This window comes from Anas acuta, chromosome 18 (assembly GCF_963932015.1).
Source record: "Anas acuta chromosome 18, bAnaAcu1.1, whole genome shotgun sequence".
Classification (NCBI taxonomy): domain Eukaryota; kingdom Metazoa; phylum Chordata; class Aves; order Anseriformes; family Anatidae; genus Anas; species Anas acuta.
In genome coordinates, this window is record NC_088996.1 from 7,865,358 (window position 1) to 7,890,330 (window position 24,973).

Consider the following 24,973-nt stretch of genomic DNA (forward strand, 5'->3'; position numbering starts at 1 on the left):
ATGATATGTGTTGCTCCCCCCCCGCCTTTTTCCTCTCACCCCAATGACTCAAATAAAGCAGTCGAGATTGCTTTGTAGAGAGGCCTTTCTACTCTCCTTTGCAAAAAGATTAGGAGATTAGAGAGGGCAACGAAGAGTTCAGTTTAGGGACATCAGAAAACAGCCATTAATATGCATGTTTCTGTTGCATCATTTTTAATAAGGAACAATTCATGTGAAACCAGTTTAAAAGCTTATGATTTTATTAATTCTAAAAACCCCTTTCAGAGGGTTAATTTGAATTGCTTGATCCTGTATATAGACATACAAATATCCCATTTTCACCTCCTTATTGCTAGACTGTTGCCAAGGTTAATGCAAGTAAAGAATATTAGGATTCTGTGCAGCCACAGTAAGGGAGATGACAGCTTTTAGGTCTGAAATAAAGTTTCAGCCAACACACTTTTTACTCACTTTCTTCTATTATTAATACTTGAGTATTTTGCTGATCAATCCCATTTTATTGATTCAGAATAAAAGGGCTTTGGGAGAAATTTCAGATCACATTGAAATTTTATGAAAGAGCCAGGGACAGTATCAGTTCAGCTCTACTACACAATGCCTTCTACAAAAAGGAACCACCCATGTTTGTTTTTTTTTCCCTTATTTTGACTAAGAAATAAATTTTATCTGTTTAATAGCAGTTTTAGCATCTTATACAGGAAAGATATCCCCTTGCTTTGAAGAACATTTAACATTTTCCTTTTATTACAAAAGCAAGAGTTTTCTGGTGGACTGGTAGTTGGTCTGAGACTTGATGACCACAACACCATTTTACACAGAAGTGGAATTCTACTCAGGAACTTTTTTTGATGAAATAGTAAGAAGTTTATCTATTACTATAAATCCAAGCTTCTCAAAAGCTCAATTGAGAAATTAACTGCTTCAAGTACTGATCTCCTAAAGAGTCTGACTTTGTTATGCTAATCCAAGGTATTAAGAATAATCAGAAAAGGAATTCATTAATGGCTACTTGAATCAACTGCTTTTTGTCTCAGACGTGAACACATCCCCCCGGTCAGAAATTACCTAACACAGTGTGATTGAAGTTTATTTATTTACTTACATATAACAAGCAACTGAGCAGTTTGCAGTGCATGAAATGAGGCTATGGAAAAGTACACTACAGTGCTCCTGCTTCAGGGACCTCTCAGACAGAACTACAGTATATATGCCTATTTTCTGTTCATTATTCAGCAAAAGACATTGAAACTCACTGCCCCCTTAGTCTCCAGCCTGAAGTTAGTGACCAAGACAGGATTGCATGACTTATTTAATGTGTCCTAAGAGGAATTTTTAACATAAATATTTAGAAAACTCTAAAAATATCATCTTGTTTTGTTAAGTATGCAAACACCTTACCTGTTACAAATATAGATCTTGTTATGCAATGAAAAAGAGATGCAGAAGGAACTGCTGATAGCCTCAATGACAAGAGTGCAACATCCAGTCGCACAGGAACCAGAATTTCCCTTATGAGGAATTTTTTTCATATTCCCCAATTTTTTCAGTTACAACTTGGAATGAAAATTCCAACATGAGAAATTTTCCATAGGAGGGTCATATTTAAAAGACCCTCTATGTAAAAAAAAAAAAAAAAAAAAAAAAAAAAAAGGAAACTTTACTTTGAATGAACTGACATGGATTTAAATGACCTGTGAGAGTATGTGTATGGTTGTATGTGCATGTATAAGGTTTCTTGTCCACTTTCGGGAGCCCAGACTCCCATCCTTTGTGGCAGTCTGCCAAACAGGCCAAGAACGTGAAGAAACTTGACTTTCTGGCTCTATTCCAGGTGAGATGCCGGGGAGCTGAGAGCTGGGAAAAGCGGGCGAGCTGGCAGGAAACCAAGCACATTTCCATCAAAAATTTCATTGGAATAGACATTTTCATGCAACGTGTTAGGTTTTGGTGAACTGGCATTAGCTGAGAGAAAAATGTTCCACTGGAAAGTTTCCAAGTTGTTCTAGTGCTGAGATTTTGACACCTGGACCTCCTATTTTTCATTCAGCTGGAAAAATGGATTTCTATTTCCCAGTGTCAGGCACAGAGATAGCATATATTTTATAGTGCTACTGATTGTCTGAAATTATTTGCCCTGATACTGTAAAAAGAAACCTCATCTTGCCATACTACAGCAAGTACTGATCTCCCAAACCTAGATTGATATTGATCAAGAATCCTTAAAACTAGGAAAGGCCAAACAAGAGATGCAACATCTACTCTATTAAAGAAGCTTTGAGTCCAGGTTGCTGCAGGAATTGGAAGTGATGCCTGGATGCCACTTTAACTAGTGAAGAGGGCAGTTAATGTAGTGTTAAATAATTGGGGGGGGGGAAGGGGGGAACTACTATGCAAGACCTCGGATAAACCACCAGGTGTCTGTTACTTTATATTTTATCTTGCATTTCTTTTCCTGGGTAGGCTTGCACTGATGATGGGAAGAACATCTTTTGCACTGTGTTTAGACAGAATCCTGGTCTTTAATGAGAACACAAATTTACTATTAAAATAACTGATGATAGCCATGCTACTTTGGATATTTTGCAAACTTTCTTTGCAATAGTACTTGAAAGAGATGAAGCCATATAATCTGGCAGGTACTTCTAGAATGAAATTCTGGCGTTTGTCTATTCACCCTAAATAGCTCTACTGAAATCACAAGGTGGATGAATACATTAAGGTCCTTTAAAATCTGAATAGAATTGTTAAAATTAAACATTTAGCGAAACTTATCAAGCAATATATAACAAAAGCTTATCTTATTTTAATTTGCAAGTGTACAATTTTCTGAGCTTACTAAATTCAGCTTTGTCACCAATGGAATACTGCAAAACCGGACAGTCTCTGCATGCTTAGCTTTTGAACCTGTCTCTCAGAACGTTTATTCATATTAAGCCCCATTCAGGAAGTGATCTCGCTGGAAAATCTGAGCAAACAGTAGCACAGAACTTCCAGGCTCAAAAAGCTAAAGAATGTTCTTTTCCCCCCTTTCGTCTTCTTTTAAATGAATTTAGTGCTTGTGAATCAGATCAACAGCCCTAAAGACTGAAGGTTACTGTGTATGCACAAGAACACAGCTATTTTCAGTGTCCTGACACTTATCTACGTTTACTCTGTTGCAAGTTTCACTGACCATCTTGGGCATTAATAGGACTTCTGAAACCTGCAGGTAAATAATTATGGACCACCTATTGTATAGGCTGTAGGAAGTCTGATGCAGTGATAGGCGCTTCAGCACCCTGTGAAAGGTGTCAAAGGTTGTTGTACAGACAGCGAGCAAACAACCTGGACTCTGGACAGAAAGTTGTAGTATAGCTAGCCAAGAAAAAATAGTGAGTTAAAGGAAATATTTGATAATACCCTTGTCTAGGGCTCAGAATTGGATCTGCAATTTGCCTAGGTTATCTGCAACCTGTACATCCAAGTCAGATGCAAATCAGAAATATTTAACAGAAACTCTATGAAATCACCAGAGTGAGAACGACAGCCTTCAACTTCACACAGTATCTGGCCTCTGATAATGTTCAGAAGGCAAAGACCAGTGCCCAAAGCAGTGCTGAGCTGGGTTCTGTGGTGGTGGAAGATGTCATGAAATAACTGTTATATCAGAACACAGTAACAATTTTATTATTCCCCGCCCCCCCTCATTTGCATTGTCAGTGTAAGGAGAAAAGTTACTGCTCTCTTCATAGCATTGGAAGAGTAAATAAGATTATGCCAAAGTGTGTAAAGCTCATTTTAACTGGTATCTGAACAGATCAGCCAGAATCACCAATAACCAGCCACAGTTAATTGATGCACTAATTTATCAGACAAGCTTTTAAATTCTCATAGCAAAAAAATAAATTGAACATCCTAAACTCAGCTGAGTACTAACTTGTAATTCTTACTATTTGTACTGTAGGAGTAACCTTCAGTCACTAGCAATCTCAGTTTTGAGCAAGGGTACCAAACTTGAGTTAAAGACAGAATTAGACATATCTCTAAAGAACTGCTGTCTTGTTTCTTTGATACTAGTAATGAAATAAGTCTTAGTTAAGTAACCAAATATCAGTTAATCTTGTGCTGTATACAGTAGACTAAATCCCAGTCCTAGACATATCACAGCGAGTCTTAAGGAAGCCTGTGGACATTCCAGTAGCTTGGTGAGACACAGTTAATTCAGCTCAGTGTCTCTGTTTTTCTTTCTGCAACTTTCTTGCCCTGTTTGCAAGGGCAACTTCTCTCATTTTCAAAAATATGAAACTCCTTCACCTCCAGTTCAAGAAGGTGTCAATATTTCTAGACTGTGCAGCTACTTTCCTCAAGTAAAACTGACAAAATTGGCTGCAATAATGAAGATATTTCCCTTCCCACTGCTGGTCTCTGGCAATTTCACTATACTCGTATAGTCTCATGGAAGTCTTCTAAATCTCAAACGAGCTCATTGTTTTCTATTCAAAACCCTCAGTTCTGCTTCTTTCTACTGAAATTTTCAAAAATATTCATGTAAATCCCTTGCAAAAGGAAGAGAAGATTGTCTGCAATTTCTTAAAGTGTAAGGATGATTGTAGGAGTCACTATGGCAGAATCATACGCACTAAAGGAAAATGAAGGAAAACAAGTAGAACTCCCAAGGCAGGCAGGCCCAGTTAAATTAAATTAATTTCCACTTAATTTTCTATACAAGAAAATGATATGTATTCCAAGCTTTCTAAAATTGATGGGAGTCTATCAAAAAAAAAGTATTTGCACTGAATTAAGAAGGCATAGATCAAATCTGTGGATACACATTGATCAATATCTGAAAACATATTAAAATTACTTCAGCCACTTGCAGCAAATTTAAATGTCTAAATAACAGCAAAGTTCAGTGATAACACCATGAGTGAAATTGTCCCAGCTTATTTAATTATTCTCTTTACAATGAGCAAGTCTCTCATACTATATTCAAGTTTATATATAAACACACACACATGTTCAGACTAAATTTACTGTCCTATACGTGAGATCTCCTCACTACACCTATTTTCCATGTTATCACTAAGAGCATTTCCAATGTCTGTATTTGCTCTGATAACTCTGGATATCATTGTCATGTTTTCTTATGCCCTTGGGTGAGATTGATTCACACCTGTCTCTTCTGCTGCTATGAGAAAGTAAACAGCAGCCACAAAGCTGTCAATGAATTGGATTTCTTTTTCTCCTGTATGCATTTAATCTTTTTATCGATGTACCTGAGATAGATATTTTTTTTCAGGCATCCAACTCATATTAATAATATATGAACTCTTGGTTTGTTTTTGCAGAGTATTTATTCCTGGTGTTGTGTTCTTTCCAATTTGATTAAGGCAGCTGAAGAACAAAATAAAGCAAATCAACTACATTTAATCCAATAATTACAACAAATTCTCCAAATGTTAAACTTTTAGAGAAGCAAGCTTTCTGTGGGTGCTCCCAGCATCAAGCACACACAGGTATACTCCTTTCTAGGTCTCATAAAGGGAAGAACTCCCAAAATTGAACTTCACCCACACCAATCAAAATGCCACTCAGCTGCTGATTGAAATATCCTTCATTCAAATCAGAGTGAGTGCCTTTAATGGCTACCCAAATGGCTGTCAAATTAAATAAGAAACAAAATGCAAATAAATTAGCATTCCTAGCTACTGATACACTATAAATATTTATGAGGAAAAAAAGATGCTGTAATTTCAAATGATACCACAGGCCTATTTTGTACAAACAGTTAAAACAGTTATACATGCAATACTGTACTTTGCAATTTTTTTCCATTTCACATCACCATAATCACCTAATAAATATTTAAATGGACCCATTTGCTGTAACTATAAAAGAACCGTGTAAACTTGTTGTCATCTAGACACATAAGCCGCAGTGGAGTCAATGAATTTCAACAGTCACTTAATATTGCAAGCCACAAGCTACCTTAAACCTGCCAGCAACTGTCTGCCAGGAAGCTACTGTAGCACCACGGCTACCTCCTCCAACCCAGGACACGAGATTCATTATGAATGCTAGCATTGCTACTCTAATTAGGCCTGGGAGAGGTTTAACAACCATGCTACAGTCTTGCTGCTGACAAATATAAAAATAAAGCCTTGTTCAAATTAGCAATGTGAAGTGAGAAGGCCTAGAAGCAGCAACTGTCTGACCAGTAGTGAAACAGTTCTAATCTATAGTGAGGTTATTTTGCTTCATAAACTGCTAGTATGTTACCTGCAGGAGGTCTCCCTGTAAAATGAATTATAGTAAGCTATATGTGATAATTAACCGTGCATTAGCAAATATCTTGAAACAGGGGGGCTCTGTTTTCTCTGTATTTTGACTAATAAAAGCATGAATTTGTTCAACAAATGATCATTTAGGTTGTGGAATGCTAAGCATATTGGAAGAACACAGTAAGCAATAGAATATTGTAGGTGGACTAACAGTTTCCTTACAAAAACAGGCTGTTTAATAGGCTGGCTCCATACTACGTTATTCACAGTACTAAAAACCACAGTGTTGGGAAGACAAATACAATATACATTTAAAATAATATAAACCTTGTACTCCTATTTACTTTAAAAATGCCATAGATGTGACAATAAAAAAAATCCATAAGCAAACATTTATTTCAGAAAGACAAAATCCCAAATGACTCTTTCCAAAACGTAAACAGATAGTGAGGCAATTGGTATGGTCATCTTCTCTAGAGGGGAAAAAATGCAGCTTGGTTTAAAATAGTCTACATCATATGAATGTGAAGTGAGGAAAAAAAAAATCTTATTAATTTCTTATGTATACTGCTTATCACAATAAAAATAAAGTAGTACTATAATTTATTTTAGTTTCATTTACATCTTATGAAAACATATTTGACCACAACGCTTTATTGAACTGTGACTGTACCAGCCATATTCTTGGCTGTGAATCAGGGGTCAGAGCAACTTCAGCATATACAGGTTGACAATCTGTGCCTCTTTATTCATACTGGATGGACGGGAGCTCAAGCTTGCAAACATCACAAGCTGCAACTCTTCTTACTACAAGCAATCTATTCTTACTGCAAGTAATCTATCAGCTTTAACCAGATTCTGTGTAGCAATGACTAACTGTAGGGCGGCATTATCATGGGAAAATACGAAGTCCCAGTGTTACTGGGATGGACTGCACATAAAAAGACAAGTTAATTTAAAATAATGTTTTAATTCATACATGTCAGCATTCAGAAGTCTCTCAAACCTTTAAAATCTTTCAAATTTTTGAAGTGTTCTCTCACTAAATCTATGATAAGGCCAAGATCAAAATAGACGTCTCAGCTGTATCTCCCCATTTCTTCCCAGCCAGCGCAGCTCTCATCTGCCCTGTAACAAGAAACCTATCTGAGGTACCAGAGCTTTCACTTCAGCATGTTGGGTCTATTTCAGTGGAGGTATTGATTTCTGAGGCAGGGGCTATCCACAAGATGCCAGAATTATAAACGCATAGCAGACTTCCAGTCTTAGAGCAAGAAAAAATAATCAGAATAGTGTTATCTAGAGAAAACTGAAAGGGCATGACTCTGCCATGCTGTGATACAGCCAAGAGTAAGAATGCATCTTTTTTCAACATCATCTTGATTCAACCAAAGGAAGTGGAACTGTTGTTTGCATCGTATCTTCTCCTTCCCAAACCCATCTCACACTTCAGCTCTCACCCTCAAAATGACCTAGAAAATATCTTCAGCATTTCATTAAAATTAAAATTTTAATATATAGCAGAAACCAGGGACTCCACAGAAACACCAGTTTTATGACACATCACAATTTTCTCAGTTAACTGCTCAGTGTAAGCTATGTAGTTGCCTGTCTCTTGATCCAGCCCACATGAACTAACAATATTGACAGCTTTTCCAGTGCCCATCTTTCTCTACTACACAGCTACCAGACACTCTTCACTCATAGACTATTTGTCTAATTAACAACATTAAGTTCCATTCAGAACAAGCATTGCCAATCCTTTTTTTTTTTTTTTTAAAAATCCTAACAATTGCCATTTCAGTTTCAGATGTAACAAATGTGTTTTATAACAGAGTATTTGTCATTTATGCCTGCATGAATTTGTCATTCATGCCTGACTGAATTTAAGAAGAGATTGGACTGTGCACTTAGTCACATGGTCTGAACTTTTGGGTAGACCTGTGCGGTGTCAAGAGTTGGACTTGATGATCCTTAAGGGTCCCTTCCAACTCAGGATATTCTATGATTCTATGATTCTATGATTTATTCTGCTCAAATGGTGCCTGTTGGTCTAATAAAACACCCCATCTTTTCCTTCAAATTCAAGTCACATGGCACTATTAAAGACAGGGATATAGACTTGGATAAACAATAGACTTTATTATATTACATCATGGGCATAGAGTGGAAGGGGAAGGAATGTGGATGGCATTTTGCCTGCAAACTATCCACTTTCCCCAAGTGACCAGGACATGTCTGCTCTCTCCATTTTATATGTGCTACTTTCCACTTCTTCCCAGTATCAAAGTCAATTTTCCCAAACTCTTGCAGATGCCTTTCTGCAACTAACCCATTACTTTATGTTGACGCCTTTCTCCTACTAGGACACTTCTATATTGCTTAGTATTGGCTTTCAAATATCTACAGAAATATTATTTTTGGCAGCTTGCATGTATATATATATCATATGCAAGACATTTTCTTTTCTTATAGTTAAATTATAGTTGCCATCAAATTATAAAAGACATGTCTACAACATTATTTAGAAAGCATATAGAAAGAAAATATGCATATTTCTTCTAGAATAATAAAAATAATTAAAAAATACTACAAATGGATGGCAAGTGCTTTTTTCTTTTTTTCTTTTTCCTTTTTTTTTTTTTTTTTTTTTTTTTTTCCCAAAAAGTTCTCTCTCTCACTTATACTATGGCATGATAAAAAATTGTAAAAACCAACTTGCACTAATTTGGCTATCATTATATTCCTTCAAGAGAGTACAGTTTTTGTCTTAATTTCAAAAGTGATGATCATCTGAAAAAAAGAGAAATGAGCTTGAGATTCTATGTTTTGCCTAAATCTCCTTCATAGAGTTGTGTATGACCAAGAACAATTTAAGTGCCTTTTTTTTTTTTAAATGCTTCTCTCAGTCAGCCACTTTGAGAGTGGCCACAGGTATCCATATTATTGCAGTTAATCAAGTTTAAAGTCCAGTAATACCTTTAATTTTCAAAAACAAAGACAAAAGCCTACAAGTTGTTTTTATAATTTATGCACTAACCTTCAGCTCTCTAAGGTAAACGAGAACTTTGAGAGTACTATGCTGCATTTTCTCAAGTGAATTACAATTATAGATTTCCAGGCAGAGGGTAAGATTGCCCCCTTTTGGAATTTTTAAGCCTAGCAGTCTAAATAAAGAAAGGTGCAAAGCATTTCTGATGTCTACACAAAATATGCATCTCATTGGGGATTATTTGTGCTTCATACTGTTGTATTCTAGTGTTATTTTGTATGTGGCTTCACATTCCTTATTAAAGAAATAGGCAAGAAAGAATTTAACTCTGCTTGCCAGCAACCACAAAAACAAAAATTCTAAAGTCAGCTAAAGGTAAACATATGGAACCTTCTAAGGAATGTAGTAGTAAAGATGGAACATATGACTTAGTTCTCCCTTTCTGTGTTCTGTAGGACAACTGTATTGGAAATTCACTTCAGAGACAGTAGTCTATAATTACCATGTAATGTAAAGTAGTGTTCTCTGATAAAATCCATAAAGATCTGAGTATTTTAACGAAGAACTGTAACTACTGTAGTAGTTGTTAGACAATTTAATAGCAGACTTACTTTAATAGCAAAACCACTCTGGTTATACTGAACTTTTGTTTATTTCTAAGTTGTCAGTTTTAGTGCCTAAACAATAGTCTCAAAACTAATTTCATCAAGTTTACTAGTTGTTTTTTTTTTTTTTTTTTTTTTTTTTTACAGAGATGTTCATGACTACAAACAGAAAACGCACAATAATTAGGAGTCTGGATTGAAATCTGTATTTTCATGACTTTTTTTTTTTTTTTTTTTACAGTGCAATAGTGCTAAATACACCATTAGAATTTACTACTGAAAGCAATGCAATTTTTAAGCATTTATTACTTAGTAATACTCTGCTAATAAAACGTCATTAGACTGTTGCTTTACCAGTATCTTCTTGTAGCATCTAATTTTAGAAAAATAATCTTTTCTAATTATATAGCATATTACTATTTTTGTTTCAAAACTGAAAAATATTCTGAACTTGTTTCAGTTCAGAGTTTGTTCCACATAGCTTCGGCACTATGGTCCTAGATCAGTATTTCTTACTTAGCTTTGTGTGGCTGGAATCCTTTGACCCATACTATGTCTCATGTCCCATAAGGGTTTAATCTCAAGAAGGAAGTGTATTAGTATGCCTTCAACTGACAGTAACTTCTCAAGAATTTATATGGCCACCTGACAAACAGAAGCATGGAGAGATTTCCAAATGGAGACAGATTGACAAACTAGTATAAAATGGCAATAAAATAGAAATAAGCTTTAAGGAGAGCTACATTGATGTATCTCATCATAGCTGAAACAAGAATTCTGTTCAAGCAAAATAAGAAGAGCCGACAGTCAGTAGGCCACATTAAATGTGTGTGAAAATACAGAATTTAAGCTGTGCAATTCTGCTGAAGAGCTCATTGCCTAAGCTGTGTATGCAGTATTAAACAACACCATGCCATTCAGCTGTTTCAGCACCAGCCTCCAAGGAATACAGCATTTGTTCTTCCATCCTACTACAATCGCAATTATATCACCACACACTATTACACTATTGTCTTCCAGTAAATTAATCATAATTCAGCCAGCCAAACCAAGATCCTGTAGTAACACTGGTTTATACAAAACAGCATGCTTGAGCATCAGTACTGCTCTTGTACCCTGGGCACAATGTTATGGAGCAAAGTTCTTGTATATAATATACAAATAACCATTGTTACTTTTTTCCTATGGTTAATATTGTAGTATTCTTACTGTCTTAGATATCAAACTTAGATATCACACAAAGCATGTGATGAAAATGATTTTAATCATTTATGTGCACATTAGCTTTGCTTCATGGTAAATAGGTTATACCAATCCTGAGGATTAGATGTAGTACACTTGTATGTTTTCAGAAAAATGCTGAAGGCCCAGCTCTAAGGAGTATAATTCACCATTACATAAAAAACACCAAGTGTAACAAGATGAACAGCAATGTAACTTTCCAGACTGTTTGCCCAAGTTGTTTAATGCCTTGTGTATTTCTGTTGAGGAAAAGTCAGAGTTTAAGTTGAATTATGTCCTTGCTGCTTTCAAAATACTTTAAACAGTTACTTAAACTGCAGTCAGTGTGTCATGCATTCCAATACAGAATATAAGAATCTATGCATTTAGTGTCACTTTAAGACTTCTACTTAGAATTTTCCTTTCAGTGCCATAGAGTTAATCATAAGGAAGGAATGCACACTCTGATCATGTTAATTAGCTTACTAAGTACAGCTTCTAAGGAGATCGCTTTAATGTGTCCTTAAGGATGCTTGAAAGATGTTTTATTAAGAGAAATGCTTGGTTTGCTTTACTGACACATTCACTGGACCAAAATGTTGTCATTAGGTAATCTGTAGCTATCTTGATGTCTATGTATGGAAGAGGAATACCACAGCAAAACATACATTTTGTATTTAATAAAATCTGTGGTTATTTTATAGTGACTAGAAGTACTATACAAGGATATGGATAGAAGAAGATTCACTGGTGTTTTCAGAAATTTTAAATTTGAACTTTATAGGGCATGCTTTTTTACATATAAAGGGCATGAACCACTGCTCTGGATTTGTCCACTCAATTCTGTGCTTTTATTTTACCTCTAGGGCAAAGACCTAAGGGGCACAGGAGCACAGCCAACTCCTCTCACATCTGTGCTAGAAAACTTTTGTGCAGCATGGTTCTGCCAATTGTAGGTCTGAGTCCTGCCTTCAGGGAGAGTCCCCCTTAAATGTTTTTGGAAAGTTTATGTGAAATGTGTGACATATTTGTGGCTACATAGGTGACTGCAAAAAATATATAGTTTAATCTTCACTGTCATTGTACGACTATTACAGAATATACAGGAGCTTAAGTATTGGTAATGGAGTGTAGATGCTGGAGAAACCAGTGACCAGCAGACCCTGGTGATCTGAACCCAGAAGAGTATGTTTTCCTACAGCTAAAGTCTACAATGCAATATTGAGCAGAAGAATCAATCAGTCTGCACTGTGGTCTACACAGCTCTAGTTACTAATGCTGATAAATTTCAGCATAACAAATTTTCTCTGGCAGAAGTTAATTGAGTAAGTAGTGCCTGGCACATGGGTCATGATCCTGGCTAAGGATTCTCGGTTCTACTGCAATTAAAATAACATTAGCTAGTCAATGTGTGTAAGTCATTCCTTTCAGGCTGATCAGAAGTTTACAATGTTTGAAATAATGTGAGATTTTCAAAAATGCCTAAAAAATTAATGTGCAATGCTGCTCTGACACACAGTCAAGTACAGGAGTCATAAGCCACATCTACTTTGTGCAGTTCATGTTCTGAGTGTCATTGACTGCATATTTTGAGTGTCTAGGTAAGTTTACATGTCTATTCCACTGCAGTGCAGTGTTGTATAAATATACTACAATACGCCTCAGAAATAGTCTAATTCATTTTAGGTCATCCTTCACATCAATGGCCTTGCTAAACTGTTATATAGAACCACCTATTATCCAAGGAAAAATATTGGAATTTTATCTGTTTTTCCCATCCTGTAAATCAAGATGAAGAGGCAATAGCATTTTGCCGTTACTTTAGAAAATCACTTTATCCTCTTACAGTACTACATAGACAAGCATACATTTTATATCTTAAATCTTAAAAAAATAAATAAATAATAATAATAATAATAAAAAATCTTAGAAAAAAGCACTGGGATTTTCCTCCCCCCCCCCCCCCCCCCCCGGTTGTTTTGTTCATGATATTAAAAATGCTTAAGAATTGTTGGATGCAGTTAACTTTTTAGCTGGTTCCTTAAATCAAGGAAAAAAAAAAACAAAAAACATATCAGGTTTACTATGGCTTGGAAATTGTTAGAATACGTTCTCAACTTTGCAGTGTTTTAATATAGATCCTTCCCATTTTGTCACCAAGTTGTCATTATGGCTTTGGCCTTAACACAGGCAGTCTTAACTCAGTATACTGGGAGCTGGAATGGGAGGTTGGTCAGAAGTACCCACCTGCTGCTACCATTAGGCCTCCTCTGTTAATTCTTCAATAGTACATACATTAGTAGGATCCTACCTGTTTGTAGTTATGTACTACTTATGCTCTTCATTCTGTTTCTGTGTTCTAAGGAATTGTGGAAGGTATCATGCTTAAAATAAACAATGTTCCTGCACAGCAGTTATCACAAAGGGAAGAGTGTTACTTGTAAGACAGTTAGGAATTTTTGTTTGCTTATTTGTTTAAAAGGAAAAAACTTTCCATGATAAGCAAATCTGCTATGAAACCTGACTGAAATACATGCCAGGCCTGATATAACGCAACAGAATCTAAGAATTCCTAACAGAAAATTATCTGAAAATATTTGAAAAGACTCTTTGTAAGCATAGAAGAGAATGCTTATTATGTGCTTCCGTAATCACATATTTCATACAAAATTAGAGTCTGTTGAGTAAATCCCAAAGCAATTTATGATTTCTCAATACAATTCCCACACTCTGATTGTTCTTCAGGCAACTAAAAGACCGTGTAGCACAGAAACAGCTGAAGACAGGAGAGTGTTTTCATCTGACTTACTGGTGAGGTTCCACAGTGCTTTATCTAGTTGCAGACAGAAGGAACACTACTGGGGCCACAAATGCTGCAGACCAGCTGTAAGAGATATACTAAAAATTTTGAAAACAATGTTATCGACACAAAGCTTTCTTGTATCTCTAAAACACTAACTCAGCTATCTTTCCTGTATCTACAATCCCCTACATTTTTTCTACCAGCACTTAAAAGGGGTCTAACATTGTTTGTAGCAAGTCTTTTAATCAGCTAGGTAATTTCTGTTGGGTTACAAAGCAGAAATTCTGTATAAGTGGGAGAGAAAAATAATAGAAAGATATCTGCATCATTATTATGAGGTACTCTGAAGTGAAATGTCAGTTCTAAGCATTTTGATGGAATACAAAGTGCACTAAAATAATGTACACTAGCAAATGCTAACTGAATACTAGGCCAAATATGTGGCAACTTGTCTGATAAACATCAAGTTTCTCTACATGCTTAGGGAATGCATCACTTCAAAGAAAGATGAAGGCTATTCTTCGGTGTTAACCACTAGCAGACAAGTTTCCCTTGATTCCTAAAGATTGTTAAGACAAAGCCCTTGGAGCAACGTTTTTCTTTGTACCATTCTAAAACTAGTTCACTTGCAGGTGAAACATGGAAACAAATACTGTATACTTTCAACGTGACTTCACTTTATAACAGGCCTTAAACTCTGAACTGCCAAATTTGACAATAAAGACTCCTATCTTCCTTTGATAACTGCATTCATGAGTTACTGAGAGGACCAATTCCATCTCAGCCAGTAAATTCTTTTGGCCTCCATTCACTTGGGAATGTAAATTCTGTGACTAGGACTAAGACTTGTTAGTTGTATTTTCCTGACCAGAATATATCCAAGTTTCAGAATATTCTACCCTATTCATTCTTCTATGCAATTCAGAAGAATTAAACTAACAGGAGTACTGACTCTTATTGAAAAGATAGTCTTTACCTGGAAGTGAATTTCATGGATTTAGCACTGCATTAATAGCAGATATTTATATTTTATTCAATGGCTAACATTTAACTCAGAATCAGAGGTCAAATCTAATATTCCACTTAGAGGATGTAGTATCTAAATTGTCTTTTAAACAGAGCTAAATTTAACCTCAAAATACTATTTTTAAACAGAAGTCAAGTATTGCTGCTAAACTATTTTGAATAAATCATACAACGGCTCAACACTGATTCACAAATGGTTTCCAATCACTAAAAGGTTATTTACCCCTCTCTCCCCCCCCTCCCTCCTCCCCAAACAAATAAATAAATAAATAGCTCTACCTATTTCAAAAGAAATAAATGTTGTTCTTTACCTTTTCTCATCCTTGATTGGCCAGGCATCAGTCCTGGCTGCTAAAAGAGTCAGGAGCATAAGCATGTTCCAACAGATATAGTGAAAGTGTAGTCATTTGTGCCAGAAACATACACAAACACATTTAGAAATATGGTTATCCTGGGAATTGAAATGACCTCATTGTACCTCATTGAATCTTAATCCTCATTTAAAAAATAGTGCTTGGGAAATTTAATACTTCATATAATAATGGCATTCATATTTTTATTGAAAAGTGATGAGATTAGAATTTTTTCAAAGATACTGAAACCTAGATCTCAGTTTCTTAGAGTGAGCCACCGTATTCCAGATGCATAGTTTTTAATATTAAAATTGAGAAATTAATTAGCTATGTAATTTCAAACTAGCTGGTCTTCCTTTAAAAATATTCCACAAAATATTTTTGGTGCAACCATCTAATCTGATATTTCCTTTGTTCTCTTGGAAGATCTGAATTTTTCACTGAATCATATGGTTGCTTCAGATTAGTGTCAACCTTAAACAAACAAACAAACAAAAGAGTAAAGTCTAAAATAATGAGGAACTAACTAGGGATGTTCTATGAACAATAAAGGAAAGAGATCCAAGACAGATCCTGTGGAGATTAACAATAAAGTTTTAACCCACATCAGAAACATTTCAGTGAAGATGGAGTGTAATTGGATATGCCATCACATTGAAAACAAAGGAAACAGGTATTATTTCTCAAGTGATTTGCTAGCTGCTCTTCTGCCATAGATTGTATCAAACTCAGTGCAAAGTTTTAGGTAAATTCTTTGGAGACTTTCTTTACTGTGTGCTTAGAACTGTTAAGCAACCTCAAATATAAGAAACTAGTACCACACTATTGCGTATGTTGAAAGAGTATAGACAAGGATGTCATGCTACTTCCAAAACAGTCAGTCAATCAAATCATAACATGTATATGCATAGTAAGTTTTTTCCATTAGAAACAGCAGTCTCCACGAGACTATTTAGTTACCTGAATCACAATTTATCTAGAGCCTCTGAAAAGATAGAGTCAAATCAAATTCTCCCAAAGGAGATAGACTCATGCTAAGTTATATCACTGTTTTTCACTTCAAAAAGGCGTCTTAATCAGTTTATGATAATACATACAAAAAATATAGAGTGGTGCAGTGCCACACTTCCCAATAAACATTCTAAAAACATCAATTCTAAGAAATGTTGCTATAGCAGACTGTTAACTTTGAATTAATTGCTAAATATATTGCTTAGAAAACATAATGAGAAATCATTGCAGGTTAATTTCAGAAAATCCAGATGACCCTTTCTTAATTTATTTTTCCTGGTGGTCTGAGTGTGGTAGCAGAATACAGAGTTCCTTAGTCTCTTATTGGCTAGAGCTGATTTGTCCTGTTCAAAACTGGTCCCATGAAACAAACACACACACACCTGTTTGCTGAGAACCACAATAAACAAAAACTGTTCATAAACAAAAAATTTGTTTCAGACTGTCATAAAACTCCATGCAAACTTATTTCAGGATGACAGTTTTAGCACTGAGTTTGCTCTTGTGTGAATGCAGGTAAGTAATTGATATTAACATAGTCCTGTAAGTTGACTCTTGAAGAAAACAATAGAAATGTAACTAACTCCATAAACTGAAATGAAAAAGCTGGTCTTTAATATTATGATTAGTTGCTTATAAGTATGTCCCATTAAAAGATGTTGACCACACAACCAAAGTATTAGTGTATATTTAGATCAAAATGTTTGTGTATACTTGGAAGGCAAAATAAAAGAGTTTTCTCCCCTATAAATATTTGAGATTCCATTCTTCATATAAAATATTCTATCCACATATTTAGAGAACGGGAAAGAAATAATCTGCCTACACATCACATTAAAGGAAATGCACTTTTCATTCTTCAAAGACAAAAAAAATGTGTCCAGAAATGCATATAGGAATCTGCTCATCAGATAAGTGAGCTATGTACGAAATCGTTCAAAAATACTTACAGTTTCTGCAGTTCATTTTCCCCCTCACCAGATTACTCTGCTTTTCATTTCTGCTGTTATTCAAGCCTCAGCTGAAACAAAGTTTCTTTGACAGGGATGCATTTCCTCAGAGCTGCTTTGTCTGTCTGCAATTCCCTAGATGAACACTGCTCCAATAATTTACATCACTATCGGAGTTCTGTTGCTCCCCTAACACAGGCAGTGCGTTGGCTCTGTCATCTCCCACTTACAGAGCTTCTGAGGGAAAGAAACAATAGATGAGAAACAGACAGCTGATAGTATCCAACTACTCAAAGAAAAGCAACCTGAGACCACGAAGTAACACATTAGACTGTAATGATATACCATAGCATGTCATCTGTCCTGCAGTGGCATTTTGAACCCCCAGAAAAAAAAAGAAAAAAGAAAAAAAAAAAAAACAGCAAATATTGTTAATAAGCTAAGGGTGGACCAACACTGAAAAAGGATTTTTAAACAATTGGTAACATGAATATCATGGCATTCAAAATCTGTATGTTACTTTAAAATGATATTGCATTTTAATAAATGAAAGAAATCTCAATATCACATTATAAGAACAGCAAAGGATGAAATAATCCTGACAGATACTATGTCTCGCTTCAGTAAGTTATATTATATTACTGATGTTAACACCATATCGCAAACAATAGCATTGTGTGACAATCACAAGCAGTGCAACTATTTGTGTAAATCTTCTTTTTAGAAGAAATAACAGGAAACAATTATTGTGTGCCAATGAAAGGCCACCTTACACAGCTTCTTAAATTTATTCTAGTGTACAAGAACACAATTACAACTTCTGTGGAGAAATAGTGAAACAGGTGAACAGATGAAACGTAACATGAAGCTGCAAGACAAGCTCTCCAAAGCAAGCAGTATCCACAAGATTTAGCTATATGAATCAATGACAGATCCCACAAGCTTACTAACTTGTACAGTGGCAAATTTCAACCTATGTAAAGGAGTTCACAGGAAATTTATCAGATGGCTGAGTTTAAGAAAGTATTTCCATTACGGTGGAGAGTGCTGATAGGAATTTAAATCCCCATTAGAAAATAATCAATATACCAACATCTATTAACAACCACTAAACTGCTGGAAGTGGTAGTTCTGTTACTACTTTTTAGAGTTCAGTAAAAGTCTTTTTAATAGACAAAACTAAACATTTTTAACACTTACTTACAGCCTCCTCTGGGATGGCATATACTGCTGCCGTATACTGCCAACTCAGCTCCACTTCCTGACACTGTAAGTGAAAAAAAGAAAGAAATGTCAAACTGTGGTAGAAGAAAAGTTTAAGTGCATCGATTCTTTTTTCCAAATTGGAATTTGATTGCAATGCTTGAGATAACACCATTTGAATAAGAGGTCATTACTGTTTTGAATTACAATCAGCGAACTGGGATTTCTGCCCCCCACCTCCTTTGCAGAATGCACAGTATGAGAATCTTGATATTTGAAGCATTATTATAAGGATAAAATAATCATTTAAAGACAGAAAGCACATAACAATGTTAATCCAATAATATTATTAGATTTTTTAAGAAAAAATTCCAACACAGTCCTCCACAAAGATAGTGCTCAGATTCCAGAAATCTTTAAGGACACAAGCAAAGGTATTATGGAGCCAGAGTAGAACTACTTATTACCATGACTGGTCACATGTCTGTGTTGGAGAGTAAGGAGATAAAGTAATTGTGGTTACAAGGTTTTAAGCTTTACCTTCTGTGGAAAAGCCTACCTGTGAGGTATTCTCACCCACCTGGCTAGATGGTAAGTCAGAAGAAAAGTGAAGAAAAAGGAATCTGGTGGAAATCTCATTGTATTCAACTCCTCAGTGAAAGATCTACTAATGCTATGGGCTTGTAGGTTCCTGGCAGGATTTCCTATGACTTTAGACAATCCTCAGAAACAAAGGAATTACACTATTTTTAAAGCAGCTACTGTTGATAGCAATTCCCTTTGGATCCCTACTTTCATGTTTCAGCCCATACTGCGGCAGGGACCCTCTGCTGACACAATAAAATACTTGAGTCAGTGTTTTCCTTCCCAATCTTTCAGCTGACCTAAGCAGCTCCTAAGGCTAAAACGACTCAGCATTGTAGCTAGATAACATTTTTTTCATTCCTTCCTAAAGTTCAAATAACTCACAGACAGTCTTTCAATTCTTTCATGCTCAAGCTTCAGACTCTTTGCAGCAATCTGGCTCTCTTGAAGTACCAACAATTCAGCTTTACTAGGGTTCAGAAAAGAATGAGTCAGACATGGGCATCCAAAGAAAGCAATCGTCTCCTGCTGGGTCTGTCATTATCTAGGAAGAGTCTGACAGAAATTCTTAATTTCTGGCTCCTGTGCCTTTGCCATCCAACAGTATTACTAACCAGAACTAATCTTTCCCTTTCCAGACACCTCCTGGAAGCCCACCAGCTGCAGCAAGCACTCCAGAACTGCCTAAACGGGTTCCAAACCAGACTCATGTACTTCTTTAATTAACACAGAAAACTTTTTTTTTTTTTTTTTCAGGGCTCACCCATAACCTTAATTTTCTCAAATATTAGCAAATTGGGTATCAGAATTAGTGAGACACTCAAACGTACTGAGATAAAACCAAATTAGATATTCTCCATTTTCTGAGTTATGCATTTAATTTGTTTCCAAATGAAGACAGGAAGTTCTGCCAGAGTTTGTTAGGTCTCACATACTCTGGACCTCATCCACAGCCCCAGAGGTTTTTCACAGATTAAAAGGGGAATTAGTGAAATGTATCGGTATATATAGCTCATTTATATCACCAGTCCCAACAGTCTCCCATAAACCCAGTATTTTTTGCAGAGGTAAATATAATCCGCTGAATACCAGCAGCACCACCTTATTCAGGACATTGTTGCCAACATTACGAAATCCTAAATCAGTCCATCTGGAATATTTTCCCTGTCAAAAATAGCAACACTGGCTTTTGCTTAGAATTCAAAATTTCTGATCAGTTTCATGAACATCATTCTGTTCCAAAGATGGGGAAATCAAGTCACAAGAAAGGTACTGGCTAAGCACAAGTACCCAGTAGCTCTATGGCTTGAGGCAGGAACTGAACCTAAATAAAAACTGAGAGAACTGAGATAAACCTGAGATCACCACTCAGTGTCTTACTACCCATCCTATCCAGGCAGCTAACACTGCTCCACATCCTGATGTAAGTTAAAATTTCATCTTCAATGGACAAGTTCAAAGCTCCAGCAGCGAATAGCTGTGTGTGTCTTCTGCATACGTCCTCACTGGCTCTCAATTATTAACTCTGCTGGAGCATCTGGTCAGGGCTAGCTATTTTTGGCTGGTATTCACAGCTCCAGTTGAGTAGGCTCTGGCGAGTACACCTGGCAACACTGGCTCAGAACAACACTAACTCAGACACACAACACAAACAGGAAGAAAGGGAGAGAGAGCCTGGGTGTTATTGATATAAGATTGTATTTTTACTAGGCTAATAAATAGTGTCTGCTCATTCCTGTGGGTGTGTGGAAATCTCATTTCACAACGTCACATTCCTGAAGAGCACAGTTGGCATAATTCAGATAATGCACTTTAAATGCAACTTGCATTACCTCGTCATTTTATAAACTAGACTTTGGCACTTAAATAAGTGGAGGAAAGTTAATCTCATGGAAACATGCTAGTTTCAATGCTGATGATAGTTCTGCCAGCATCATTCCTCTTATCAAGCAAACCTAATTGCTTTGTTTTTGTGGGCTCTTAGGCAATAGCATTACTATGAGTGGAAAAAATAACAAAACTGACTGTGCTGACTTCTGATCAATCACCACGTAGCCTTTGAACATCAGACTTTTAAGTGTCTCTTCTTTGCCAAAAAAATTAATGAGCCAAAAATAAGTACCAAAGGTTGGAACCAGCTCTGTCTCAGCTGTATTCTATACCACAGTCACACTAGAGGATGAGGAAAGAGAGAAAAAGAGTGAAAGAAGAAAGCAAAGATTAGTAATAATTGCATTATGACTTCTTTTCCTTCATTTTTAGGTATGAGCTACAACAAGAACCATATGAAACTCCCAAAGTGCAACTAGGTCACTTTAGCTTTTATCAGTTTCAAACAGACTAAAAATTAGGAATGAACAATAAACAGTTCAGCATTTCATACACACATAGAGCTAAACAGAAAAAGAGTCAGGTAAAGGAATTAGCTTTGTATCGTACGGAGTTCCAAAAAGTAGCTTCTGGAATGGCCCAAATTGTCTTTTAGTTTCCCTTTGGATCTTTCATTTTGTAGATCCTCGTGAATTTTTGTGAGACTGCTGTTGCACTGAGGGTTTCTTCAGCTTCAACTGTGCAGTACAATATTGCTCCATAAGTCATAGCTTCAGATCTAACACCTGCTAGCTTGCTTTAAATGTACCATCACCTCAATTACACTAAAACTTTGATATCTGCATTCATTACCACCAACCGTTTTAATTATCATAAACAGGATGCTGTTTTTATGTTTTCCTAGGATGTTGTAAAGACAAATTCATGAGATGGAGATTAGATATAAATGTCATTTCATTGTTTAATAGGCTGAATATAGAGAAAGCAATTTATGTTGCAAGCTTAGAAACTCACTTCTTACACTGGACATTTTGCATCTTGAAGCCAGACCCAGTCCAAAATAGTTTGATTGATAAAACACTTCATTCTGGAAAAAATATCCACAAGGCTTTTGTTTTGTTTTCCATTAAGGAGAAAACATACATTCTAATGTCTAAAAATATCACAAGGGATTATTGAAGTGACCCAAAGGAGCATGCTTTTTAAATTGTCCAGATCTTATCAAATTCCACTACAAACATATAGATTTTTAAATTATTTTTCAGTAATATTTCAGCCTCTTCTCCATGTATTTCCCAAGATATTTTTTTGGCAACAATAAATTTATTTGGTTTCCTTTAACAAAATTGGCAGAAGCACTCTCAAGACAAATTAAAAAGAACCATGCTGACTGAAGTAACACTGTCATTATCCTGCCAGTAAGCCCCTGAAACCTAGAGGTTGTGGTAGAAGAAAAAATAAAATAAAATAGTACAAGCAATGACAGAATCCCACAACTTTTGAATAGGCCAGGTCAGAATAAAACTCCAAGAGGAAATCACATCCAGTAGGATGATATTTTTGAGTCATGTTAAGGTCAATACTTTCAAAGTAAATAAAATCAAAAACTCTGTAGGTTTGCATTTCTTAGGTAAAAAACTTAGATCATGATTTCAGCAAGAATGGCTTAAGGTTCAATCAAAGGTTCAGAATACAAACTTGCAAAAGCCAAAAAATTCTTTTGACTTACATAATGTTTTACTTAGGAAAAAATAAAATCTGAAAAAATTCAGAATGTCCATTTTGTACGTACTTTCCACATGAAGTGTCTTGCCTTTTTCTGACTGAAATTACTATTGGATTTCCACATTCCTTTATAAACAAAAAACTTAAATCTCAAAACGTATTCTACTATGTTTTTTTCAATATTGAAATTTGGAGATGGATTAGCTAGCCACTCTCATGTCACAGGTAACTCTTTCACAAACTGGTATGAAATACCAGTTTCGGAACGATTACATCCTTGCTGCAATGAAAGGAGGACATGGGACCTGAGGCCTTGGATGCCAAAGCCACCATATGCAAGGTCACAGGACTGGAGAGTTACATTTGAATTGCCACTTCTAGTATTTGCCACTGTTCCACATTATATTATACAGCTGTTTCAGAGAGCTATTGACATAAATATTTGCACAAACAACACAGACGTATGCATAAATATAATCTTGGTATGGGAAATTGTCTGGATGGTTTTCTGACCATGTACTTTTTAGGCTCATTACCTCGCCAAATACAGCACTGGCATTATTTGAAACAAAATTTTTAAATGTGGCCATCAAGTGGTGGAAGTTCAAAACTGCATCTTAAAATCTAAATTTGGCTCCGTCTAAGCCAAATAAATGACGCAAAATCATGTTCACAAGAAACATTTTTTGTGATGGGAAGTATAAGGAGTATTTCATACCAGGTATTTGGGGAAAAAGAATTAAATAAAAATAGAGAATGCAATAAGCCATTTTTGGGGTATCTAAACTAGACTAAAAAAAATAGTTAAGTAAAGCCATCCTTGTGCATCAGAGTATAAAGGCAATTACCTATGGATAAAGAAAAAGATAACCTTTCCTAATAGTCCATGGTGGAAATGTTACTCCTTCCCCCAGGATATTTGCTACTAGTCTTTTCTTAAAAGAGGAGGAATATTGGAGTAGACAAACCACAGCGCTGACACACTATAGCAGTTCCTTTTTCAAGATAGCACGAAGAACTGCAAGTTGCTTCCATACTCAGATCTCCTGCTGAGGGCCCTGCTCATCCACAGTGACCATGGAAGTAGTGATTTACAGACAGGTACATTTACATTAACCAAGTATTTAGTTGCAGTTCTAAATACATATATATATATTTCCATCAACTACTCATGACTTTAATATACTGGAAAATCTGCTCTAACAAAAAAATTTTATTAGTAGCATATAAAACAAAAGAGCAAAGGGAACATTTCTTATATAAAGGACGTATATGAAACTGCAAAGAGTTTGTTCAGATTCCAACATTCAGCATAAAATCCAAATTGTTATAGTTATGTCTGAGTAGAGAAGAAACTTCTGGTGCAATTTATAAATCGACTACCAGGCTTCCTTGTTCAGCAAATTAACTACCTCGTTAAAAGCAGAAAGAGAAGGTTACAAAAGCACCTTGGGGTGAATATAGTTCTGGACAGGACAGGAGGCTTCCCTCAGCTAGCAGGAGAGAAACTTTCCCTCACATGAGAGGAGAGGAGAGGAGCCTTCCTTACCTCAGGTGACAGGACAGGAGCCTTTCCTCAGCTGACAGAACAGAAGCTTTCTCTCAGGTGAGAGAAGAGAAACTTTCCCTCAGGTGAGAGGAGAGGAGAATTCCTTACCTCAGGTGACAGGACAGGAGCCTTCCCTGAGGTGAGAGAAGAGCTTTCCCTCAGGTGATTGGAGAGAAGCCCGCCCTCATGTGACAGGACAGAAGCTTTCTCTCAGCTGACAGGACAGAAGCCCTGAGCTGACAGGACAGAAGCTTCCTCTCAGGTGAGAGGAGAGGATCCTTCCCTCAGGTGACGGGAGAGAAGCTTTCCCTCAGATGAGTGAAGAGAAGCCCTCCCTTAGCTGTTAGAACAGAAGCTTTCCCTCAGCTGACAGGACAGAAACTTTCCCTCAGGTGAAAGGAGAGGATCTTTCCCTTAGCTGGCAGGAGAGAAGCTTTCCCTCAGGTGACAACAGAAGTCCTCCCTCAGGTGAGAAGAGAGGAGACTTCCTTACCTCAGGTGAGAGGACAGAAGCCTTCCCTGAGGTGAGAGAAGAGAAGCTTTCCCTCAGGTGAAAGGAGATCTTTCCCTCAGCTGGCAGAAGAGAAACTTTCCCTCAGCTGACAGGACAGAAGCTTTCTCTCAGGCTAGAGAAGAGAAACTTTCCCTCAGGTAAGAGGAGAGGATCCTTCCCTCAGCTGGCAGGACAGGAGCCCTCCCTGAGGTGAGAGAAGAGGAGCCTTCCCTGAGGGAAAACGCTGAGCACTTTGGGCCAGACAGCACCTCAGCATTGTGCTGAGGACAAGCTGGGAGGAAAGAATTTGCTCTCTATGCAGGAAAGTTTGTTTATAAACTCTGCTTCTTCCACTTTTCATGAC

At 36.4% G+C, this 24,973-nt stretch overlaps 1 protein-coding gene across 1 annotated transcript in view; it reads right to left on the minus strand.

Moving 5' to 3' along the window:
* The window catches only part of ANKFN1 (ankyrin repeat and fibronectin type III domain containing 1), a 136,069-nt gene extending 111,563 nt beyond the window's left edge, over positions 1 to 24,506 (minus strand). Inside the window, exons 1-3 of the mRNA XM_068655151.1 lie at positions 24,225 to 24,506; positions 18,425 to 18,491; positions 17,225 to 17,461 (exon numbers count right to left, since the gene is read on the minus strand). The gene's annotated coding sequence lies outside the window, so the exon portion shown is untranslated. The remainder of the gene's footprint in view (positions 1 to 17,224; positions 17,462 to 18,424; positions 18,492 to 24,224) is intronic.
* Positions 24,507 to 24,973: the final 467 nt, after the last annotated feature.